This window comes from Ctenopharyngodon idella, chromosome 3, assembly GCF_019924925.1.
Source record: "Ctenopharyngodon idella isolate HZGC_01 chromosome 3, HZGC01, whole genome shotgun sequence".
NCBI classification, from domain to species: Eukaryota; Metazoa; Chordata; class Actinopteri; order Cypriniformes; family Xenocyprididae; genus Ctenopharyngodon; species Ctenopharyngodon idella.
Genome location: NC_067222.1, coordinates 23,158,803 through 23,183,841, shown reverse-complemented (window position 1 = coordinate 23,183,841; position 25,039 = coordinate 23,158,803). Strand labels below are relative to the sequence as shown.

Sequence of the window (25,039 nt, the reverse complement as noted above, 5' to 3'; positions counted from 1 at the left end):
ACAACAAACTCTGACAGCAAAACACAGACAATGATTCTGGCTTGTCATGTGTCGTGGACCTAAAACTGCAGGGCAAATGTGTGTTGTTTGTTCAAAAATATTCACTGTAGCCACCAACTGGATGGACCCAAGATATGTTAAGGATCTCATCAGGTTTTGATTGATTGAGAATGTATTTGTGTTTGTAGTAGCCTGAAGCCAACAGCAGAGAAAGATTGTCTGATTTTTAAAGGGCAGACCCAGCTGTGCGCTGTTCCCTCTACTCTCAGGGCTGTCACTATGAGGCAGCTCTGTATAGCTTCAATGTTATCCTTTATCTACATGAGTAAAATGTAAACCTGTTTTTTATTATTAAATGCAAAAGTCTTGTTTATACACAGACTTGAATCTGTAACAAGATGTTAGAGCCATAATGTAGGATTAGTTCACCCAAAAATTCACTTACACACCTTCATGTTGTTCCAAACCTGTATGATTTTCTTTCTTTGGTGGAACACAAAAGGAGAAATGAATGGGGGCCAGAGCTATCAAGCTTGGAAAAGTATGCTAAAGTATCATGAATGTGGTCCATTTCACTTGTACTAAGGCTGTCTTCCATGTCTTTTGAAGCTATGATAGCTTTGTGTGATGAACAGGCAATAATATTTAAGACTAAGTCGTTATGCACTAAATACTTTCCTCTCCAATGACTGTCAATTGCTGTGACTGGATCTGTGAGTCAGTTGAACTCGAGAATCAGATCAGTCCAATCTGTGAATGAATTATTCAGGTTTTGAGAACTGTCAAATGATTAATTGAAAGAAATTGACTCAAATGAAAGATCTTTTCACAAATTGGACATTGCTACTTAAAGGGTTAGTTCACCCAAAAATGAAAATAATGTCATTAATTACTCACCCTCATGGTGTTCCACACCCGTAAGACCTTCGTTCATCTTCGAAACACAAATTAAGATATTTTTGTTGAAATCCGATGGCTCAGTGAGGCCTGCATAGCCAGCAATGACATTTCCTCTCTCAAGATCCATTAATGTACTAAAAACATATTTAAATCAGTTCATGTGAGTACAGTGGTTCAATATTAATATTATAATGCGACAAGAATATTTTTGGTGCGCCAAAAAAACAAAATAACGACTTAGTGATGGCCGATTTCAAAACACTGCTTCATTAAGCTTCGGAGCGTTATGAATCAGCGTGTCGAATCAGCGGTTCGGTGCGCCAAAGTCACGTGATTTCAGCAAAAATATCTTAATTTGCATTACAAAGATTAACGAAGGTCTTACGGGTATGGAACGACATGAGTGTGAGTAATAAATGACATTGTTTTCATTTTTGGGTGAACTAACCCTTTAAGGAAAACCAGGGTGGGTGTCAAGATGTTTAGTAAATAATGCCTGTTTCTCATACTAAACTATCATGTTTAATTTTGGAACTTGACAACCACAGGCCTCATTTAGTGTCATTTATATGTGAAGGAACCGCAAATATATGCTTCAAAAATTGTTTTTTGTCTGTTAAACAGAGGGAATGTATGGAAGCTTGTTTCCACCATGAAATAAAAAATAAAAATGGTAATTGCGACTTTTAATCTCACAATTCGTATTTTATTCTCAGAATTGCGAGATATAAAGTAAGATTTGCTTGATATAAAGTCAGAATTGTGAGATATAAACTTGCAGTTGCGTGTTATGTCCAGTTATGAGGGGGAAAAGACTGATGTTTTTTTCTCAGAATTACGAGTTTTCTGACTCTCACATTTTAGACTTTATAACTTAATTGTGAGTTTATATCTTTAGAATTGTAAGTTATAAAGTCAGAATTGCGTGATAACACAATTGCGAGAGAAATATCACGCAATTCTGACTTTATAATCGCACAATTCTGAGATTAAACTCGCAAATTGTAAGTTATAAAGTCGCAATTACCTTTTTTAATTTTTTTTTAATTTAGTGGCGGAAACAAGCTTCCATAGGAATGACATAAGGCTGAGTAAAAAGCTAAAATATCCATTCTCCCTAGTTTCTGCTGCTTTTCTATGGTCTATTGCACTCCATTGCATGTATATTCTGTGATCTCTCCTCCATCCATCCTAACTTCTACCCCAAAGCTAATTGCAAATGATTTAATTTGCTCTTACCCACTGCTCAAGCACTGGTTTTCTCTGCTTGAGTATGCATCTTAACCATTAGTGTAGAAACGGTAAATCAGCTCTCAGATGAATATTTAAGGGCATCCTTTTAAACATCAGCTCTGCTTTGAAACTGCCAGCAGCATTTTCCATCCACCCTGTTGCCCTTTGGACTGCGGGATACAGCAGCCCACCATCTCTTGTGTCTTATTGGTGATGGCAGAGTATCTCCGTGGAAACCATGTAAAGGTGTGCGTTTTTGTTTTTTGCTTTTCACCTTTAGATGTCTTCCATGCTCTGGCCGTCTGGCGCTCATTCTGAGCTCATGTCCACAACCTTTCAAAGCTGCCGTTTTTATGTTGCATTCGGAATTGTGTTAGTACTACCCTGCACTTAGTATGAAAGTCTACTGTACTGAAAAATTGATGCTTGGTAGTTTGTGGAGGGGAAGTGTGGTTAAATTGAGCCTGTGCTGCTTTTTGAATAATTTTTAATGATCCCATCATTATCATAGTGCTCGCCATAGTTACGTATTCTAAGTGTATTAATGTCTTCAAACCATGCAATGGATTAGGTTGGCTAGCTGTTTATTTTGAAACATCCAAGGGTCCACAAAAACCTCTACTTGTGTAAATGCCACAATAAAAGTACATAGAATAAACAAGTAATAAGATCCTTGTTGATGAGCGACGATCTTCAAGTGCTGTTTCAGCTTTGCGCTCCTATTCTGTGGTGCATGGTAAATCAAGACCTGATCAATCAAACCAATCTAAGCGCGCTTCAGCTGTAAAATAGTGTCTGATCGGTCTCTAAACATCATCCTAACACACTCGTGACCCGATCAGATCCTAGAAGTCCTATAGCTTTAGGCAAGCAGCATGTCATGTCACTTAGTGATCTACGCATTGTCTTATGTTGTGTTTGGGCCTGAGACCACCTGCTCTAAATAAATATGTGATCTACTGTGGTTTACTAATATTTCACAAAGTTACAAACAAAAACAAGGTGCAAAAGCATCATGTGTATACTGTTTACATGTGTGTTGGCGGCGCATTTCCATACAAATGCTTGGTCTCGACCCGAAAAAAAAAAAAAATGCTTGTTGTATTCTGGTTGTTGAGACCTTTTCTACAATATATAACAAGTCTATCTGTTATGTACGAAGATTTTACAGCTCATATCTTTTTTTTTTCACACTATGAAAATAATAGACTCTAGATTTAAGAGGTTAAGGTTCGGTAAAGAACGATCGATTATGGGAATTTGTCAATTGACATCCCTAATTATTATTATTAAATAGTAGTAGTAGTAGTATTAATAATAATAATAATAATAATAATAATAATTATTATTATTATTATTATTATTATTATTATTATTATTATTATTATTAACAATTTAAAATTATTAACAGCATATTTTTTTTATTATTATTATTATTATTATTATTATTATAGGAATTAGAGGTCTTCTTAGGTCCTAAGATATGTAAACAACATGAATCGACCTAAATCACCCAAACCTGACCTGCATAACTTTTTTTTTTTTTTTTTTTTTTTTTTTTTTTATAAAGAAAAACACGCGACAGCTGATAATATTAGACCAAACTGACCCTTTTTTTTTTCCAAACCCTACTGGAATGTAAAAGAGGAAGCAACATCTGCACATGCCTGCAGCCCTGCTCGCCAATGGTGAGTATGACTTTTTCAACCGGGTATGACACAGACCACAAACAGAGATGACAAATGAGAAAACACCATAGCAGATGTAGATTTAAAAATATGCCCATCTTCTCACGTCATTTATAGGCTAGATGATCTTCGTAATATTTATGTTGGCTACAAATTATCTAGCCATGTTCCCAGATAATGCAGCCTATACTTTGTGTATGTCAAAAATGTGGTAGAATGTTTTCTGTGGAAATATGTTTTCCACAATGCTCCAATATTTATTTTATGAGATCTTTAAGCTCTTCTGATAAGGTAGCATTATACCTAGGCGGAGGTCTCTTTCCCTCTTTCTCTCTGTATGGCTCACTATCATCTGTACCTGGCAGCGCCCGCAGTGCCTGGCCCATATTGAAAAGGCTCCTCTGTGAAGGGTGTGTATGTTTGTGTGCCCCTGTAAATGTGTGTGGCACAGTGATTGAATAAAACCGTTCAATGTGTTGCGTCTTTCTTAGGCCTGTTTTTGTTCTGTAATGAAATATGCAAGTCATCATAGCTGTGGTTCAGGTCACATACCCTTTCCCGAGGGTTTGTCTGTGTCTTTGTGCTGGTGTGGATCAAGGCTAATGAATGTTATGTTGCACATGCTTGGCAGTTTATTAGTGTGAGTCATCACTATTGTGACATCATAGACTGCTTTGTCAATTTCCCCACTCTCCACCAATCGGATAAAGTTTTACTGCACATTGTTTGGCAGTAAAGAGATTATTACTAAAGTTAAAGTCCTTGTTGCTCTATCACTTATTCCCAGGTGGTCAAATTAACAGTGCCAGAACCTTCTAGAAGCAACAGCACAAATAATGATACTCATTTACGGCTTGTAGGGCCAATATATGTATGGAGCCGAGCAAGAAGTTTATAGATGTGGCAGTACATCAGCAATCAGCTTTTTACAATTTGGCCTTGCTTATTTTTCTTCAGAGCCGGAGCCATAAGAAACTGGTTCTTGTGTTAACGTGTCAGGCAGCTGTTGGACAGATACAGTCACTAATGCCCTGAGAGCAAGCAGATCTTTGAATTATAGATACTTAGAAGGGATTAAAAAATAATAATAATTGAGACAAACTCTAAATTAAGCCTTTTTTTCAGTAAGAACTTTGCCAAGTCAGGGTTCAAAATTTCTTTTCTGCCTCACCTACTAGTTGGCAGTTGAATGGCCATTAATTTTTCTTACTGGTCATGGAGTATTTGGCATTATTTTTATTAAAATATATATATTTCTGTGAAAAATTGGTCACTTGGCTGTGTTCCCACATTTGTGTGACAAACATGGCAGGTTATTTTCACTCATAGCGTCGCATACAACGCAAGCTAGTTTCAGTATCTCAGTGGCACATTGTGATTGTACATTATTTTCTTTGTGGTGACTTAATCAGGGGTTCCAGTCATGAAGTGAAATCATAAAATGTTTTATTTAAACAAGGAAAAAGTTATAAACGTGTAAAATATATACACTACTGTTTAAAAGTTTTTGGTTTAAGATTTTTTGTTGCTATATATTGTGAGAGATATATATATATATATATATGTGTATATGTATATATATATATATATATATATATAATATATATATATATATATAATATTATATTATATTATATAACTGTTCTCTATTTTTATATATTTTAAAATTTCAGCATCATTACTTTAGTCTTCAGTGTCACATGATCCTTCAGAAATCATTCTAATATGCTGATTTGCTGCTCAAGAAATATTTTTTTATCAGTGTTAACAGTTGTGCTGCTTAATATTTTTGTAGAAACAGTAATACGACCACAATAATTTTTCAAGACTCTTTGAATAGAATGTTTAAAAGAATAGCATTTATTTGAAATAGAATTTTTTTATAATATTAATTCTACTGTATTTACTGTTGCTTTTGATCAATTTAATGAATCTTTGCTGAACAAAAGTGTTTTTGTCTTCAAAAAAAATAAAATAAAAAGTCGTACTGACCCCACACTGAATGGCAGTGTTGATTTATTTTATTTTTTTATAATTAATATACATTTTGCTTAGCTCTATAATATTCAGATGCACTTTAAGTGTAATCTTTTTAAAGTTTTATTATTATTATTATTATTATTATTATTATTATTGTCTTGAAGAACTGAGAAAGTCATGTAAATTTATTGGTCAAAATTCCAGATGTGTTGCCACATGACATTTACTATCGGTTAAACAGTTTAAAAGTAACTTGTCGATTGTTGATAACGGTTTGCTGCATGGTTAAAAAAAAAAAATACTCTACACATATAAAATTGAGCTTTTGAGAGGGAAAAAAAATGGATAAGTTGCATTTTATTACATTAATGTAAAATACTGTTAGGCCTATATAAAGTGTAATGTATAAACCAATAAATCATTTAAATTTAACGGTATTCAGAACAAGAATAAAAAAAAAAAGCAGCTATATAAACGTCAAGCCAAAATAAATTAATTAAAGCAAAACTGAAACAGTAATCCTGTAAGACTTTTCTAAACCTGTAAGACTTTCTTCTGCAGAACATATAAGAAGATATATGAAAGAATGTTATTTTAGACCCCTTTGACTTTAAATTTATGGACAAAATAGACAGAAACACAGAGCAGTTCTTATGAGCTTTTGACCTTTTGTGCTGAAGTCAAATTTTCAGTAACTCTGCTTGGTCTCTCCTTAGTTAATAATATCTTATGTCAGCAGTTTGTGCTGTGTTGGTGTTGAAGTTGACTTGTAATCCTAAACATGTTTAAAGCACTTAATCCTAAACCTGTGGAAAGACTTTAGTCCCAGGATGAGTTTTGTGTGTGCGTGTTTGATCAGGAAGCAGCACTAATGCACTGCAGATAATCTTATTGTTTTTGAACATTGTCTAGGGACCACAATACAAATTCCTGAGTTGCTGAACTGTGCTGGGGAGGAAACACTGAGTCTCTGCTCTCGTCCAGCTTTGGCTTTTGATCACTACGCTGGCTCTGATTCAGCCCAGAGCTTAGAAGCTGATTGGACCCGACTCCATCAGGAACTGTTTTCAAGAGGAGATCCTCTTGCTGTGTCTGAAACACTGGATGAACATCATAACCATCTGCTGAAATGTGTCCTTGTGCTTTTTGGGAACGTCACTATGTGTACATATTTATAGTCTTGGACAAAGGGGATACAAAATTTCAGTTTTGCAACACATCGACAAACATGAGCATGGTTCTTCTCGTAACTGCGAAACACATGCACTTCTCACGCATTTACTAGTCAGTCTTCAGCGCAACTTCTTTCTTTTTTTTTTTTTTTTTTTTATCTCACCACAAACATGCGAAGGTGGCTGGATGCAGTATATGCTCATGTTGGCCAGCGTTCCCTAAGCTGTTGGAAGCTCACAGCCACATGTGGTTATGTTTTGCTGGCTGCTTGAGAAACTTAACAGAATAATTGAGTTTGTTTTTCAATCTAATGAAATGTGCGTGTCTGTACCAGTTCATAGGAGTTCAGTGTCTTTAAGCCAATTAACTGTTTATTGTTCTTTGTAAAATACATTCTTTTATCAAATAATCTAGCCTTTTTTATCTGTATTCGGCAACCTTATGGCACGTGAAGGGATAATCACAGAAACGGACACCTCTGGTCGCGTGAATGGTTTGTCAGAAAGTGTAGTTTAAAATCTCACTTTATAGCTCCTAACTTGATAAAACAGAATTATGAGAAATCATTACCTCAAAATGTATGTCTGTATGCAAGTTCAAGGGACTTTATTTAAATTGATTTGTAATATAGTGTATATATATATTGAAAAATGCTCCTTTCTAGAGTTAATTTTCCTGGTTAACTATCAAGTTTATGGTCATTGAATGGCTTTCCTTAGGTAAATGTAACATTGTTACGTGACGTATTGTTGCTCTGGTTGCTCTGCTTGTGCGTGAGATATATAAAATATTTAAATACTTTATTATAATATTTGATTTATATTTGTAACTGAAATTGATGTATATACAAACACATTTGTCTGGTTGTTCTGCTTGTGCGTCAGTGACTGAAACATAAGTGTTGTGCTAGCTCATCGTTGGTGGTTCAAGGTTTCTTTTTCGCATAGGCCGTGAGTGATTTGCTTTTTCAGATCAGAGCGTGTTTGATGTCACACCAGCAGGTGTTTGGTGCATCACAGATGTACACATTTCTAAATAAAATGTCTGATTCCTCCTTTAGGGGTTTGATCAAGCTGGTTCATATCTGATCACCAGAGTGTGTCTGGTCTAAATGCTCCCTTGATCAGACACACATCTGTGGTGTGAAATGAAATCCTCTCTCTGTCCCCCACATTTATACTAACATCATCTCTGTATTTTTAGATTTGTAACATCCAGGCTCAGATGAAGACCCTGTAACAAGGTTGTCTCTATTGAGGAGTCTGATTATTGTTTTAATAGATACATACATTGTATATAAGCTAATTAACTGTGGTGTGTTACCAGATAACAGTGGAGCTTTATTGTAGCGTTTATTTTATGTACATCATTACTAGGGATGTGCAAAACAACAAATGTTCATAATTGACTAGTCAGTATTCAAGTAGCTTATATAATTAGGCTTTGTCATGTCCATAAGACTAGGCACATTTCTTGTACATGTATGCTAAACGCAGTCCTTCATGGCATTTTGGTAAAACCTGAATGCTAAATGATGGGCTTCAATTAGAGGTTGTAGAAAAAAAATCAATGGATTGATGCATCGTGATTCTCTGATTCTGGATCAATTCTGAGAATTTCAGAATCAATTCTGAGCTTAGATTGTAACCATAGATGCTGAGCGTGCTTTAGCAACACCTGTATTCTGCTTGTTTCCAATTCCTCACACACACCACTCGAAACTTCCATAAAATAATCTTTCATAAAGTTCGGAAAAGTTGAAGTTAATTACAAGGGCAATTGTGCGGTTCATTGCAAAGGATGCGCTTTGCTCAGTGTTACGCTTGCAGTGTGTGGTCTCGCCTTACAAATGCTCTACGAATGCATCATTTATGTTGTTTCGAATGCATTGGGCTTATATATTAAAAATATGAAGCTCATTGACAGAAGGCTGCTTTCAGTTTCAAATGCTCACGTGTGCTTCATGAAGAGCGCTCGTGCATGCGACTGTGTGTGACTAAGTGGTTAAATGTACTCGCATCTCAAAATGCTTTTATGACGCCAAAATAATGTAAACAGTCAGTTATGTTTTAAGGGGTTAAACAGACAGGACAAAAACATCTTACATTTCAAAAGAGATCTGTGCATTAGTGTGAATGTAGTTTATTAGAGCTCCCGCTGTGTATGATGTCGTCAGTAATAAACAACAGTAAAGCTGAGAAAGAGAAAAATCACTCAAAGCTCTTGAATGGAAAACATTCAGATACTCTTAAATACTGAAAGCACTCTTTGTTTATTGCTTGTAATATGTTTATTTGTTCCTCATTATTTACTAGTTTTTGTTTTGAGGCTATATTAGTTTATATATTTAAAATGTTTAAAATACAATTGTTTTAATTATTTTAATTTGTAATTATTAAAAAAAAAAAAAGTACTTATGCAATTAAATAATAATAATAAAAAAGATTTTAAGATTAAGTAGATCAAGAATCATTTTGGAATGGTGCCTAAAGATTCCCACCCCTAGCTTCAATGTGTATCCAGTTTGTAAATGTAAAGATAATTTGGGTGTGAAACATCTAGTTCACAACATCCTACAGTTTCTACTGCTAACTATTAAAACGTTCCTTTAACAGGAACATTGCTCACAGCAGGCGTTTTGACGTCTGTTGTCTGAATCTGTGCAAAAGTGCTGCTTTGGCTGTAGTAGCAGTGCTTATTTTCTCAAAGAAGGTTTTACCTCTTTAGCATGGCAAGGTAATGCAACATTTGAGAGGGTGTATCTTTGTTATTTGAGAACTGCGTCTCGGTTGTTGAACGACTAGTTAACCCTGCTGGCTCACCTGTAATGCCGTTTATGAGTCATAGTCAACAAGATGTACTACATGTTCTTTCCACTTTTCCTTAAACCAATCACATATTACCAGTGTACTGATTAAACTGCACTAGTGCACTTAGTACCTTGAGCTTGAGAACCTGATGTTCTTTAACCCGGTATGTGTAAGCGGCGGCGAATACTTTAGTAGTGTGCTGATGGTGAGGCCAGGTGAAAGTCTGTGTGATAGATCTAAAACAGATGTAACACAGATATAACACAGACAATAGTTATAGTATATTAATAAAGTCACAGCATTATATACATGCATACATAACGCATGCGATTAATTCAAAATTCTTAACGCGTTAAAATAATTTAACACAAATAAATTAAGCATGAAATTGCTTTTTAAGGCGGTTTAAGACTGTGCTTACGAGTATACTTGACAACTGGAATTTTGACAATTTGGTAGTTTTGTCCGTTCAAGCGCGAAAGAGAACTCAATGCTGAAGTGGCATTCTGTGTGTGCATTTCGGGCATTTGTTCATAGAGAGCCTCTTCACAGACAGTGTGCAAGTAGATTTGAGTTCTTATCTTTTCTTATCTCACTTGAATGGTTTAATAGCACTTGATTGAATGATAGCGTGATCATGTATTGTAGCGCAGCCATATGACTGCCAATTGCAATACATTTTTATTTACAATAAAAGTGATTTATTTATTTTTTTTCATTTCCAAAATGATGGTAAATCTCTTGCTGAATTCAGCATGCAGTGTGATCATGCAACAAATAGTAGCCGCTGATTTATGCATTGTGGCCACAATGTACTATTGTTTGAAATGTTTAATATAATATAAAATAATACACCTACAGTTTCACTTACTATTTAAAAAAAATAAAGGGCAGGAAGTATAGCTAGAAGTATACAGAGCTTACAGTGCCTGCTGTCAGTTCAGTTAGTATTCAGACACATAATGTAGTTAAGTGTGTTCTGTTTTGTGTTGTTTAGAAATGTTGAGTTTGACGGACATGTTTATGACCCATTTCCATTTGGTTTGCTATAATCTAGACTTCCTAGTGAATAGAAGCTGGAGCTAATAATTTTTTGATTAATGGAAGAGTCTTAAACAGCAAAGACAAACCTTTACTGATTAAGTATTGCCAGTGCTCTGTATATATAATGTAATGTACATTTGAATGCATTTAATTTTTATGCTTCAGATGTTGAATTATCATTAATGGTTCTAGGACAGCACAATATATATGGTTTCAGCATCAACATCATAGTTGTTCTGTGATCAGTACAGACCAGGCCCCATAGTTCAGAACGCATGTGATTTGCGGATTTATTGCAAAGTTTAAACATCATAGAGTGAAAGTTTGTTGAAACATTGAACATTGCGAGTTTAAAGTTTTGAGCGCAAGAAGACATGGAAGAGCGCTCAATTCGGAAATCACACGCTGTTTTCTGTGCACACACTGAGCCACTTTCTCGTCTTTTTGTGCTTGAAAGGACACATACACACAAAATTATGTCAAAATTCCCGTCTCTGCGAGTGTCCTTGTAAACAGTCACTTATGTCTTAAGGGAATGTAAACAACTGAGAGAGAAAACGGATGCATATAATTATATTAGATCTGGGGCCGTGTTCACAAAACATTTTATCTTACCACTAAGAGTTCTCCTAAATATCAGTAAAAGTTCTTAGCTAAGAGTTTTCTCTTAAAACCTATTCACAAAGCTGCTGAGACCAACTTTTACTAAGGAATAGAAACAAGTCTTAAGCTAAGCGTAAGGGCGGGGTTGACCTCGTTGCTATGGATGATGTCAACAACCTTACTAACTATGCACACAGTGATTGGCTGATGGGGGAGGAGTCTCTGTCAGTGATTTAATCATAGAAATATTGTAGAATGAGGTATCATGTTGACATTCAAATAAAGATTTTAAAATACAAATGTTGCCATATTCAAATAAAGATTTTCTAAAAAAAAAAAAATGTTGCCATATTTAAATAAAGGTTTTAAAATGTAGGCTGTCACTAATTAAACTAGTATGTGTTCGGTTAATTGTCAGCCTCTTACATGTCTGCGTCTCAAGAGATTGCATAATTCAAGCGACAAATGATGTTTTATGAACAAATTTTGGGAGAAGCGCGTTCAAACGGTCTATCTAATCAGCGAGAGTGGGGGTATATATACACAGATGAGAGCCGACTCACCTATAGTTACCTCGACAGTTTTCTGCATCCCTCCGCTACCCTGTTCCTCACTTTCGCTGGGGATATGGGGAGAACTCTGGGTTTGGGCTAAATTCCAAGCTTGGAGTCCTCGATCCCATTGGACAGCACGACAAATACGCTTATTATATTTATATTTTTTTACTCTATTCGGTCATTTGTAAGTGTAAACTCGTGAAAACAATTGCCGCAGGTATTTATTTATATATTTATTAAATATTTATTTTTGGCTTCTTTTCGTAGATTCTAATCTGTAAATCAAAATATGTATTGCATTTTTGAAGAAAAGGTTCAGCACCCAAGGCTCTATCGCTATTGCCTCATGGTGTACAGTGTCTTTAGGTGGATTAGGATTGTTTGTAATGTGGTCTTAGTGACTTAGTAGTCCTCTTGACTACTCCTAACGTTTCACAGATTTAGGAGCTAGTTTTACTGCTAAAATGCTTTGTGAAATACTCTTAGAGCAAAAATGTAGGAGTCCTAAAATTAGGACTGACACACCCATAATTTAAGAGTTTCTCCTAAATCGGCAAGTTTGGAGCTACTTTTAGCCTTAAGATGTTTTGTGAATACGGCCCCTGTGCATTAGGTCTTAAAGTGACAGCAGCCTAATAAACCTGCTGCTGTCTTATCATCAATGTTAATCAAACAACAAAACACACAGAAAATCACTTTTGTAACTTTAACAAAGATTAATTTTATTTGACGTATACAGTGAAGATTATGCAGTGTTGTTTTATATTTGATTATTACATTTCTGTACCTAAATACTTTTAGACTTGCCTGAAAAAACATGAAGATTGATGTTCTATTGTATTTATCTAATGCTTTTAATTTAATTTTCTATCCAGATTCACTCCTCTACAAAATCACCCGTCATTCTAGAATGATTAATTTTTTCCAAATAGAGCTATTTGAGTCATCTGAAGTCATTTTCATATTGCAATATATATCACAGAATAACAAAATATCGCATTTTCTTTTTTTTTTTTCCAATATCGTGCAGCCTTAATTTGGTTGTTCGCTTTTAACAGACAGTTCATCCCCTTGGAATTATAAGGTTCTATCTATTCATATTCTGTGACAACTTATTTACATTATGTGAGGTTTCTTTTTTTTTTTTAAGTTGTGTACATTTCGGTACTTTTTTTTTTTTTAGAAAACAAAAAGGTTCTATCTACAAAGTCAAACTCTAACTTGGCTCTATAAGGTTCTGTCTGTGAGCCAATCAGCACTTCGAATGCACACACAAGGACCAATCAGGATCAGCTTTCTTTGTCGTGTTGCCGCGATAGCGGAAGCGATCGCATAAAAACACTAAATCAGTGAAGAGAAGACTGCATTTTACACAACACAATGTTTATTAGAAACCTCCTGATGGACTAATTTATTTGTGATCTTGTCAATGACAGCAGCCCATATTCCAGGGAATTAGTCTCTGTGTGTGTTTTGTTGTATCTGATTGCTGAGGAGTTATTTTCAGTTAGACACCACGCTAGCCAGCAGCGCTATTAAGAGGATGGGTCCGGTTTTTGTAATCTATTTATTTTACTCCAGTCATGTCATTGTCATACGAGGGAAAAGTTATGTGTGTATGTATGTGTGTGTATATATATATATATATATATATATATATATATATATATATATATATATATATATATATATATATATAATATACATACATACTATATATTAGGTTATGTTTTAACCTTGATCCATCCTGTGTACTTGTACCGAGATGTACTATGTAGCTATAAAGCTATACGCTATGGCACACTGGATTAAAGTTAAATTAAATTAAATTTTACATTATTGGTAAAAACTGAGTTGTTGCATAGTTGAAGCAATTTAAATATTTTACATGTGAAATTTTTAATTATATGTAGTCAGTGAAACATTTTTCAATGTTTATTAAACTTTGTTAAACACCTATGCTGAAGCATTGTCTGTTTTCTTGCAGTTTTTTTAGTCTAAAATGTCTTACATTTTACAATATTAAGGCTTAAAGGTCAAATACTCAATTTAATTCATGGGGTCTTAATTACAACAATAAACTTTGGCATGTTATTTCAGCCATACTGATGTCTAGAGAGAAAGCTATTTTATCTGTCCCACTTTCTGTGGAATAAAGTCCTGCTCGGATGTATTACAGTAGCTGCTTTCTGTCTAAACAAAAGGAAACTTAAACTTAAATGGTTCCTGCAATAATGTGTTAAATTACCCATCATATTCCTACCTAAACTTAACATCTGCACTGGACAAAATATTTTATATTTTATGCTTAACTTGAACAAGAAAAAAAAAAATCATTTAAAATATGAAATAAATGTCATCATAACCATTAAATTTAACTTTTGTCATGCATGTCAACAGATTGTTACAACACTAATTTTGTTTTTTAAAACAAATTATAAGTAAACTGTTTGTGTTCCTTATAATTCCAAGCGAAAAGTGTTTTTTTTTTTTTTTTTTTTTTTGAATTAGAAGGTTCTATAAGCATTTGACCCCTTCCAAAAATCCCTATTTACAAATTTGAGAGGATTTTGATATTGTACAGTTAGAATACATTTAGGGTCTTAGTCATTTTCATGTTTGAAAGAAACTTGTTCCCCATATAATTTTTGCTATATGGAATGCAAAAACTTTGAAGCTCAATATCTCAAAACTGCTCAGAACGCAGATAGAACCTTATAATTCCAAGGGGACGAGTTGTCACAACTGCTCAGAGATCAGATCCCCCCCATCCCTCCCAAACATTGTTTATAATGGGTGAAAATGTTTGGCTTCCCACGCTGTGTATTTAGTGCTCCGTGTTGCAGTTGATAATGAGCCCACGCATGTTTTTTTACGAATATTTCATCCTTTTTATGCGTCACTAATGAGTATCGTTTTTGATAATTGGTGCAGACATGCTTTTAAGCAAACTTCATAGATAATCAGCTGCTCATGTTTTGGCTCAAATGCACAAACATCAAACTACAGGATGTGTCCTGTAATACTGAGAAATAGTTTAATTAATGTTTGATGTCAGAATGACAGTAATGAAGAATGTGCATTGACACAACAACTTGGTTGCTTCTCTTTCATGTTTTTTCTGTCATATGCTCCAAGATTCAAGGTGAAGTGTTTCAAAGTATGTCAAGTATGTATGAGATTTACAGGAAAAACATTTTCTCAATTTCATCATAAGAGCTGTGAACAGATGTGTGCAGTATGCGCTCTGCATGTATCTTGTAATACATAGAATCTGTCAGTTCATCTACCTAGTGGTCTTCTCTTTAGAAACCCATCACAGATCTCTTATTCTGGTGTGACCAAAGTAACGCTTCAAATTACTAATGGTTCAGTTTTAATCACGGTTTTAGGGTTTAGGTACGGTTTGGTATGTGCTATGTTCAGGGGAAAAAAGGGCTACTGTCAAATAAAAAGAACAACAAATAATTAAACTACAAGCAACAGCACAAATAAATACAGCAGAGCAAAGATACAAATAAAATAAACAGTGCTTTGCAGGTTTTTCAGGTGCAAATGAAAAAAATGACAGTCTTCACTGTAAATAAAGAATAATCATTATTGAAGCTACAAAAGCTATTCAGTCAAGAGCAGTGAGTGATTTCCTTGCTTTTTGTTGTTTGCTGCTGTCTGTTTTTAATGTTAATCAGTGTCACTTATGTTCACTTAAGACATAACCTACTGTGTTTGCTAGGATACTCGCCAAGACGGGCATGTTGACAATTTTTGTGTGAATTTGTCAGTTCAAGCGCAAGACTTGAAAGAGAACTCAATATTTGCGCGCTGTCTGAGATGAGGCTTTCCGTGTGCGCGCTTCAGGTGAGTGCACACACAAATCTTCTCTCAGTGCACGCGAGTTCTCATTCGTGTCGTCTTGCGCTTGAAAGTTAAAATTGGCAAGGCTTAAATGAGTTTAGTTTAAACACAGAATGCAACGTGTGCTGTTCATGTCTCACCAGTGATCGAGCGCTATCAACACCTGGGTGATGGCGGCGTAAATGACTGGTTCACATTGAACAAAGTTTAAGGGAAGCCAGGATGTGCATTTATTGACAGAAACATACATTAGTCTAACTCTATTTACGCGTTATTTTACACAAACCGTATTATAGATGCGTCGTCAGATTTGAGATAAACCGCGGTGCAAGTGCTTGCCGAACCGTGGGTAGAGAACGGTACGGTACAGTTCGGAATTTTTTTTTTATTTTTTTTTTTAACCGAGAACTGTTACACCCTGCTCTGGTGGTGCATTCAGTCAAGAGTTGAAACATGCCGAGCAGCCGCGTCACTTTCCCACCCTGAACTCCAAACATCTGGAGCTGCTTACAGCAGAACTGTTGGCCCTGGAAATCTGCACCCACACCCATTGCATAACGGTTCACACTTCTCTCTCTCTCTCTCTCTCTCTCTCTCTCTCTCTCTCTCTTTCTCTCTCTCTCTCATACGCTCCCTTGTTCCTACATACTTGCTTTTTTAACCAGTGTGTTTTCTTCTCTCTTTCCCTTTTCTCCTCTCAATTCCACATGGGATTCACCTCTCATTTCACTGGCTCTTCCCTGCCTGGCATAAGCTCCTGTTTACATTTCTGTTCAGTTCACCTTCAAACACAGTCATAGCTCAGCCCACATGAAATCTACACACGGTTTAAAAGCTGAATGTTCTTCAATGTTTTCACTCTTTTTAACCAATGAATTTATATGCCTTTTCCAGTTATTTGGGATTTACTGGATAAGGATACAGATTTTAAAACATTTTTTTTTACTCTCAATTTATACCCAATAAAATATTTTTTTCTCGTTACAAATGCCTATGGACTTTCCCAGATTCAGAAATCACACATTGAATTTTGGCTAATTTGGCTTTTTCATATAGTTTAGGGGGTGAATTAAAGTAAGAAACCTCTTCTTTTTGTTTTTGTTTTAAGTCATCCCCTATGTTAGTTTGCTGAACCAGTGATTTAGACTGACATTTTCACTTAATTACAACATAAAGTCATAGCAAAGCTCTGAAAATCTGTTAGATGTAACAAAACCATTACATGTTTCTGATTTCTGTTCTTAAGGACAATTCATGTTGCAAGCTTATAAACCGAATAATTCAGCTGTGGTAACTTGACCGCTTTTAATCATCTGCAGTTCTAAATAGAAAAAAAAATGACATACAGCATAGTACAAAAAATTCAGCACTGCATTGACCTCATCACTGTGTACAAATAATTCTTGTTTATATAACTAGTTATAGGCGGTGTGTTTGTTCAAGTGGCTGCATGTTTAACGTCAAATTGTTTATGCAAAGCTAATCTCTACATGCAAGAGTTTACATGTAAGCTCTATCAGTTATTGAAACTCCAGGTGGCTGTTTTTTTTCTCAAATTCACTGGAAATATTACATGTTTAGGGTTATATTTTGCAATCATCATGTCTGTACTTGTGCAGATCATTGATCAGCTGATCATACTCTGACCTGTAGTTGTACCTGTGGAGATTATATTCTTGTAGAAACCTGTGATTTGTTAATTTGAGTTTTATAGTTTTTGTGATGCAACATGTGAGTGTGAAGTGCTTGGACAAAGGGCAATTAAATGTTTTTTGTTGATTAGGAATGTTCAAACGCTAGTCAGAGACTGTTTTGATGTTCCATATTTAATGAAGTTAAACATCAGCACAGCAAACTGACCTCAGTTCTTTTGTTGGCATCAGGCGCCACATTGACCCTTTTGTGGTGGGAATGACGGTCGTTGTGTATTGTAGTCAACAAGGAAACATGGTTATTATCAGACCCTCCAGACCCTCCTCTATCAGTACTAACGCCCCCCACACATGACTGCTAGACAGCGCTGTGAACTCGTAAATAACATCAAAGCGCGCCCCCCCCCCCCCCCCCTCACACTGAGAGCGGTGGGGGAAATATGGGAGAGGGTTTGGGCATCTGGTCAGTACTGTGGAGATTTGCTGACTTACAGTAATGCACTGGGAGCTGGGATGATGGGGGCACAGGCTTCCTGTGTAACAGGCCAGGCCCACTATCCACACATGCCACACATTCCCATGTGTAAAGCTGACTGCTCTGAGTTTATGGGGTGTGGCTTATTTAGATGATATCTGACTATGTATGGACTTATGAATTATGAAATAGGGTAAAACATGTTAACAAGGTGCTGAGTGTACTGTCCCGTTGTTGGTTGCCGAACACATAGTCAAATTAGCCAAAATTATTAACATACTAACACAAAGTATAGAGTACATTTGAGTCATTTGCTACATTTCATAGATTCATCATCAGACAACATTTTAGATAATTTGTTTTAGTTATATTTAATAATGGATTTAATTGTATAGTGTGGCTCTGACTTGTTGGAATCATAAAGTTGAGTATTTTACCCATGCTTTGTGAATCAGTTCAAATAAATCATTTTTAAAAATTACACAAGGATAATTTGTTTGTTGAAATACAGAAATAGGCATGATTAAAGATGTTGTTGGGAAGGCTATTTATGCTGTACTTTGTCTTCATACATTTTTAGTCATTGGACATAATACCGTGTTAAATGAGTTTATTTCATCCCCATACAACTCCCAAACAATACAATAAAAGCTATTTTAAGCATCCTTAAACACTATATTCATGCTTTAAACTTGGCATGCCTTTTCTTTCTTACTCTTTTTCCATTCTCTCTCCCTTTCTTTCCACTTATTTTGCTCCATGTCTGCCTCCTACCAGTCATGTGACCTTGAAGGGGGTGGGACTCACTGTCTCCCTTTTTCTCAACTCTTTGTTCTCCAGACGACGCCCATATCATGTCTGCAGTAGAGCGGCTCTGTCCCTGGCCTTGAAGTCAGCTTTCATTCTCCCCTTCATACACATTCACATTTTCTCACAATGATTGTAAATGTAGGCTGCACTAAAAATGAGTTGCATTTTGAGGGTGCCCATCAGTTTTGTCAGTTCTTTCTTTCTTCATCTTTCTGAGCCACCTTAACTCTATTCTAAATTATTCTTGGATTCTCAAGGTTGTTGGTGTTTGCATGCATGCAGGTGTGTGCATTCAGTCTTCTCATCTCAGCTGTCTTCATGTTACCCACGTAATGATCACCGCAGGCTTGATTTCCTGTGTTTTCATTTAGTTCCTCCACCTCATTGTCATTTCCTGAAAAAGCAGGGTTGTGTGTACATGCGCACGCTTGTGTGTATGTGTCAGAGGCAGAGGAGTTCATCATGAAGGCAATGATGTAGATACGAATCCAGCCTGAAAATGCACTAGGTTTGTTATGGTACCAATATTTCAGTAGTGAAATTATACAGTTTTTGATACAAATTGGGGGGGAAACGTATATGCATTGTATTTTGGTTATAGTTATTAACAAATTAAATTAAAGCAGTGCTTTGTAGCCTTCAGTTTTTTCAATTAAGTCTTCGAGTTTGTCCATGTAATCATGAATTAAATATTGTAACTAAAGGGGCTATATGTAAGAATTTTCTTGTAGTAATCGTTTTTTGTATTGCCAATGTGTGAACCGCTTGTAAGTAAACTTAAAAACAAGACCTTCCTGACTTGCTAGGTTGTCTATGAAAAACTGTCGACTGATTTTTATGTGAAGGACTCGGGCCAGGAAAATCCAAAGGATGTGACCGTTACACATGCTCCCGAGAGCCTTTCTTCAGTGACGCATGAAATGAATGCTTATACACTGTTCAGGATAATGTCGAAAGATCTATTCTGTACTTTAATGTCAATGTGCCATGCAAAGAAAAGGGATTAATTCAAACTATCTATAGATCAGTCTTAAATATACATTAAAATCAAACTGATTACCTCATCTGTCGACATGATGCCAGTGAAGAGCTTGCAGAGCTTGTGCAAACATATCCACACCGCTATGATCGGATGCTTTCTTAACTGCTATTTTCTCACTGCTGTCATTTTTGTTGTGCGTTTATGTTAGAAATCATGCAGCACACATTTACATATTTATTTAAATGTCGCTCTCAGCAGTGTAAGTTCATTAATATATCGCTGCAAAGATATTTTCAACTTCTTTTCACTTATAAGCAAGGATCAAGGAAGAACTTCACCGTGAGTATATCGGGGCCTTGAATTATGTTCTGTCTATTGCGCGTTACATGTGCACAAGTGCGAGCGCAAGCAGAAAGTTGCTGGCTGCAGTTTAATCAACAGCCACCGGTGTCGCTAATAACCAGGGTTTCTGAATACTACATATTGTCCCTTTAAATAATATCTTCAGATATTTAATAAAGAGCATAGAGACATTACAAGCAGCATAACAAAAATAAATGAACAGAGATACAATTTAGTAAGCAGTGCTTAAAATTTTCTAGCAAATGCCTAGGTAATGGGTTCGATTCCCAGGGAATGCATGTACTGATAAAATGTATAAAAGTAGTTTTAGATAAAAGCAGTTTTACAAAAAAAATATAAAATGGTTGTTATAAAAACGGTATAAAATGTATTTTTAATTATAACAGCAATAATGATTGCTTTTAATAATAATGACAACAATATTTTTTTTATAATTAGAAATATATATTTAGTATTTTTGTCTAAAATACGCTCAATGTGGTGATCACAATCTTTTCACACATCTCTGTACTGCTTCATTTGACGAAATCCCCAAGGACTCTGTGTGATACAGAGAGATACTCTGTAGTGTTTTCTGACCTTGAGGAGGGACGCCCCTGTCCTTCCACGTTCCGGCTTGAGTTGGTCTGTGATTGTGTCTTAGCTGAAGTGCTAATGTTGTCATGGTTTGTTCTGTACAGGGGTCACAGTTTATAAGAATCATTAGAGAAAGGATCTTTACGTATTTATGTCTCCCTTCATTTCTGTTGATCATCAGCTCTGTCTCGCTACACTTGGGGACATTTTTGAGTGGTGGTTCTCTGCTTGCAAGCTATGATTTTAAGTGCTCCACGGGATAAGATCATCATGTGATGTTCCCATTGATTTAAAGGAGGTTAGTCTTTGTTTTTTTTTTGTTTTTTCTCCAAGAAACAGTACAGTTTGAATATTGTTTGTGTACTGGTTTCATTGACACAGCTGAAGAATGGGACGGGGGGTATAAATGCCTGCTTTAAGGTTGTTGTCATATTTAATTTCTTTGCAAAATGTATGACTGTTTTCAAACAGATATTCCTGCCCCAAACTCAAAACATTTGTGTGGGGATTCTCAAAAGGCAATATTTTGATAGCGCCACAGCAGGGAATTAACCTACAAATGGCTTATTTATAATTGTCTCTGCATGTTAAACTGGGATAGAAAAAAGTATTTTATTATTAAAAAAAACTTTCATGTAGAAATTTAGTGATGATTAGAGGATTCTTCTCAAAATTGTGTAATGCATCATAAAACTTAATTTGTAATTTGTTTCATTTAAAGTTTTTTTTTTTTCAGTTTGGACTGAAAAATAGGCCCTGAATTTCATTTTGCATACTAAATAAATGTGTAATACAAATGTGTAATACAATAATAATTTTTATTTTTATTTTATTTTAATAATAGCTTGAATGTAACTCTACACCCTTGCCTCATTTAATATACATGGTTCTTTGAATGTGATAATCAGCTCCGCCTCCACTCACACGCACGACCTCAGACGACTCGGTCAACTTACTGAGGTAAACTCTATGGTATCGCTTTTTACAACGTCGGACACAACAGTAATTAATATGACTACTAATGTTTTGCTTGACTACGTTATCAAACAGCTAATAATGTGTTGCTAATGTTACATAAACCATGTTCACATTCACGAGTCAGACAACTGCCTTCTAACAATCAGTATCCTTAAAAACGTCAGAACGTCAGTGGAGAAAGACATATAGTTCATCATAACATTATAATATACACCCACCATATTGCTAAATCTAAATGAAATTTAAATGAATTTCATATCAAAAGAAAAATATACTGGGATAACCTTCTATTCAGACTCCCTTGCACCGTCAGTTAATGATATGCTGAAGCCTGCCGGCACATTGACATTGAGTGATTGTTTACAAGTAGTTTGTGACGTCAGAAACACCAGCGATTTCAAATCGCTGGTTTGAGACTGTCTTTGGTTCACTGCAGTTTTAAAGAGAAAATACTCAGTAATGGTGTTGACTTATGAATTTGCACATGGTTTGTCTTAAAGCATATTAAAAACACCAGATAGACATATAAACAACATTAAAAACTTAATTTTCACCACAGGGAGACTTTAAATGCTAATTGGCTGGGTTTTTATCACCAACAGAATATTTGATATTGATATTTGAAAAACGCTGTAGTTGTGGGTTTATCAATTTGAATTGTTTATTTTTGTTGTTTAAATTCCCTTGACAAATAGTTTTTGTTGACAAATTTCCTAATGAACAGAAGGTTTGGATGGGACAAATCTTGTCCTCGGATATTTGAACATTTAAATAAAGTTGAATTAAATTAATACTACTTAGTTGTTTTGCTTTTTGTTTCTTCTACATGTCTTGGGCATGACGTATCACAATGGACATCTGTCGTTGACACATGACTGATTTGAAGGCTTTGTAGGCCTTTGAGATATATTGTAGATCATATTGGCCAATGCAAATTTTCCTCACACCCAGCCTAGGGGTGTGTGTTGTAATGACATTACACAGCATGTTTACAGAACAGCCTCATTCCTGTCTTTGTCTGCCTCTTTGGAATAAATCATAGTTATTGTTAAAATTAATATACACATGTCCTGCAAAATCAGTTGTCTGATTACATTTTAATACCTGTATGTAGTGTCCTGCCTTTGATCTTCACACTCAGTCTCTTCTTGTCTTCATTTTGTGGCCTCTTCCTGTGTGTTTCCTGCTTCCTCTGAGGACAACAGGTCGGGAATCTTATCTGTGCACATTTCAGTCTTTTTGTACAACAAACGCTCACTCAGATCAGGCTTGTCACTCAGAGTTTATTCTCTTACAAACATACAGACTGCATTTCAAAAGCTCTGTTTACTTAGACAGAAAATCTTGTCACATTCCTTTTTACTAGTGAACATGCTCCATAATCATTCATGTTCACAAGCTGCCTCTTTCGGCCAACTGTGTGTATTACAGCATGTGTCAGTCCCTCCCCCACCCTGAACCCATGTGGAAACATTTTGAATGCCCAAAAATACAAAACACTCATCTGAACTGGCAAGAGTGGAAACCTGGCATTCCAGTGAAGAAGGCTGGTCAGTGTTTAAGCTCGTTCCAGGGACTCGTTTACAGAAGACCCATTCCTGTCTTTGTCTGCCTCTTGTAGTTATTGTTCAAATTAATATGCACATTTCCTGCAAGATCAGTTTTCTGAATACATTGTAATGCCTGTATGTAGTGTTCTGATCAATTTTATAATATTAACATATTGTTATTATGAATAAGAACAAATAGTTAATATTATAGTTTTTCAGTGTTCTTAATATTAACCAAATTGCATACAATGAAAGAATTAACCTGAAATATTTATGGGCCTTTTTTAAGTGTAGCAGAGCATGATTTTTTTTTTTTGTATGTGTGTGCAGGCTTTAGCACAGACACATTGCCAGATCTTTTCACAATCACAGATTGTGGGCTGTTATATGAGCCAGTTATCTTTTCCAGTTATACTTCAAGAACAAGTCATGGTAAATAAAATAAGGTGTTTAGGTGTTGGTAGTAATGACTCAAGTCAGGAACTATGGGCTGTCTGACTGACATAAAACAACCATTCAAACGTACACAAACACTTCACATGCATGATATTTGTCGATAAATAGTGCCTTGCTGCAGTGTGGTTCTTTGACTATGTAAAAACGAAATGTCATTTGATTGGTTGTCAATAATGTCACACATGATTAATAAATGACATGCAGTGGCCGCAAACAAATGTTTTTTGTCCTGCTCGGTGTGTGTGCATGAAAAGGCCGGATTGTCATGCATGAGCTTGATGAGCAGTGATGCTTGCTGCCTTTCTCCCATTGGAAAAAGAGCTGTGAACTTGTGATTAGAGTAATATGACTTTAAAAAATTGGCCCCCGTGTACATCCGTGAGTGAAGTGATTTGATATTCTGTCATGTGTAAAGGTGAATGAGGCTTCCGACAAGCTTTTGTTGTTGCCAGGCTCATCTGTAGCAGAGCTGAGTGTAATTCCAGCCTGTAAAGATTGTTCTCATTGTTAAAAGAAAACACCAAAAAAGTAGTGAGGTGTGTGTGTGTGTGTGTGTGTGTGTGTGTGTGTGTGTGTGTGTGTGTGTGTGTGTGTGTGTGTGTGTGTGTTTCTGACTTCAGCACAATTTTTATTTCTTTTCTCGTCATTCTCCGCTGTGGTTACAATGATGCTTTTCGTTTTTCCTCCACTTTTATCTCTTAAGTCTCTTGCTGTCTCTCTGATTCAGGGAAATCTTGAGTCATGTTATTGTGCTTCAGATGAAAAAGGTGCTGTTTATTTCTCCCCATGTTTTGCAATCTTTTTATTTTCAGTAATGTGCACTGGCTTTACTCTGTTTATGTTGCTTCACTGCATGAGCTGAGAGACCAGAGGTTATGCAAGATTGTACTGGGGCTAATGTAAAGAGGTCAAAGGTCAATTCAGTACATTTTCGAAATGGTGCTTGATGTTATTGTTTGTTTGTTTTTATTAACTATATTACTACATTATATTTTTTCAACTATTATTATATTAAAGTTTAATGGATTTTCAAATGGTCTGTGACAAAATTCTCACGCACACAAACAGCTAGAGGAAGTTTGGATGAAACTGATGTTCTTAGTGAACTTCCTGCCAGATTTTGTTTCTCGGTTTTGTTTTCTCACTTCTATGTCACAATGTGCTGTGGAAAAGCGATAACTTTCAGACAAAGGTTACTTGATGTTTTTCACTCTACGTCATTTTACCTTACTTTTTGTTTTTAAAGTCAAGTGATTGTAGAAGAATGAATGGAAATTGTGAGGAACCGAATCTGCAAATGACTCGAGGCAAATTAACTTATCTCATTTGTAATTTTAGAAGCAAAGTCAATGGG

The 25,039-nt window shown here is 35.6% G+C and overlaps 1 protein-coding gene across 1 annotated transcript in view; it reads left to right on the top strand.

Annotated features, from left to right (window-relative positions):
* Positions 1 to 25,039, top strand: part of kansl1b (KAT8 regulatory NSL complex subunit 1b) — a 63,664-nt gene that overhangs the window by 24,011 nt on the left and 14,614 nt on the right. The gene's annotated exons all lie outside the window — the stretch shown is intronic.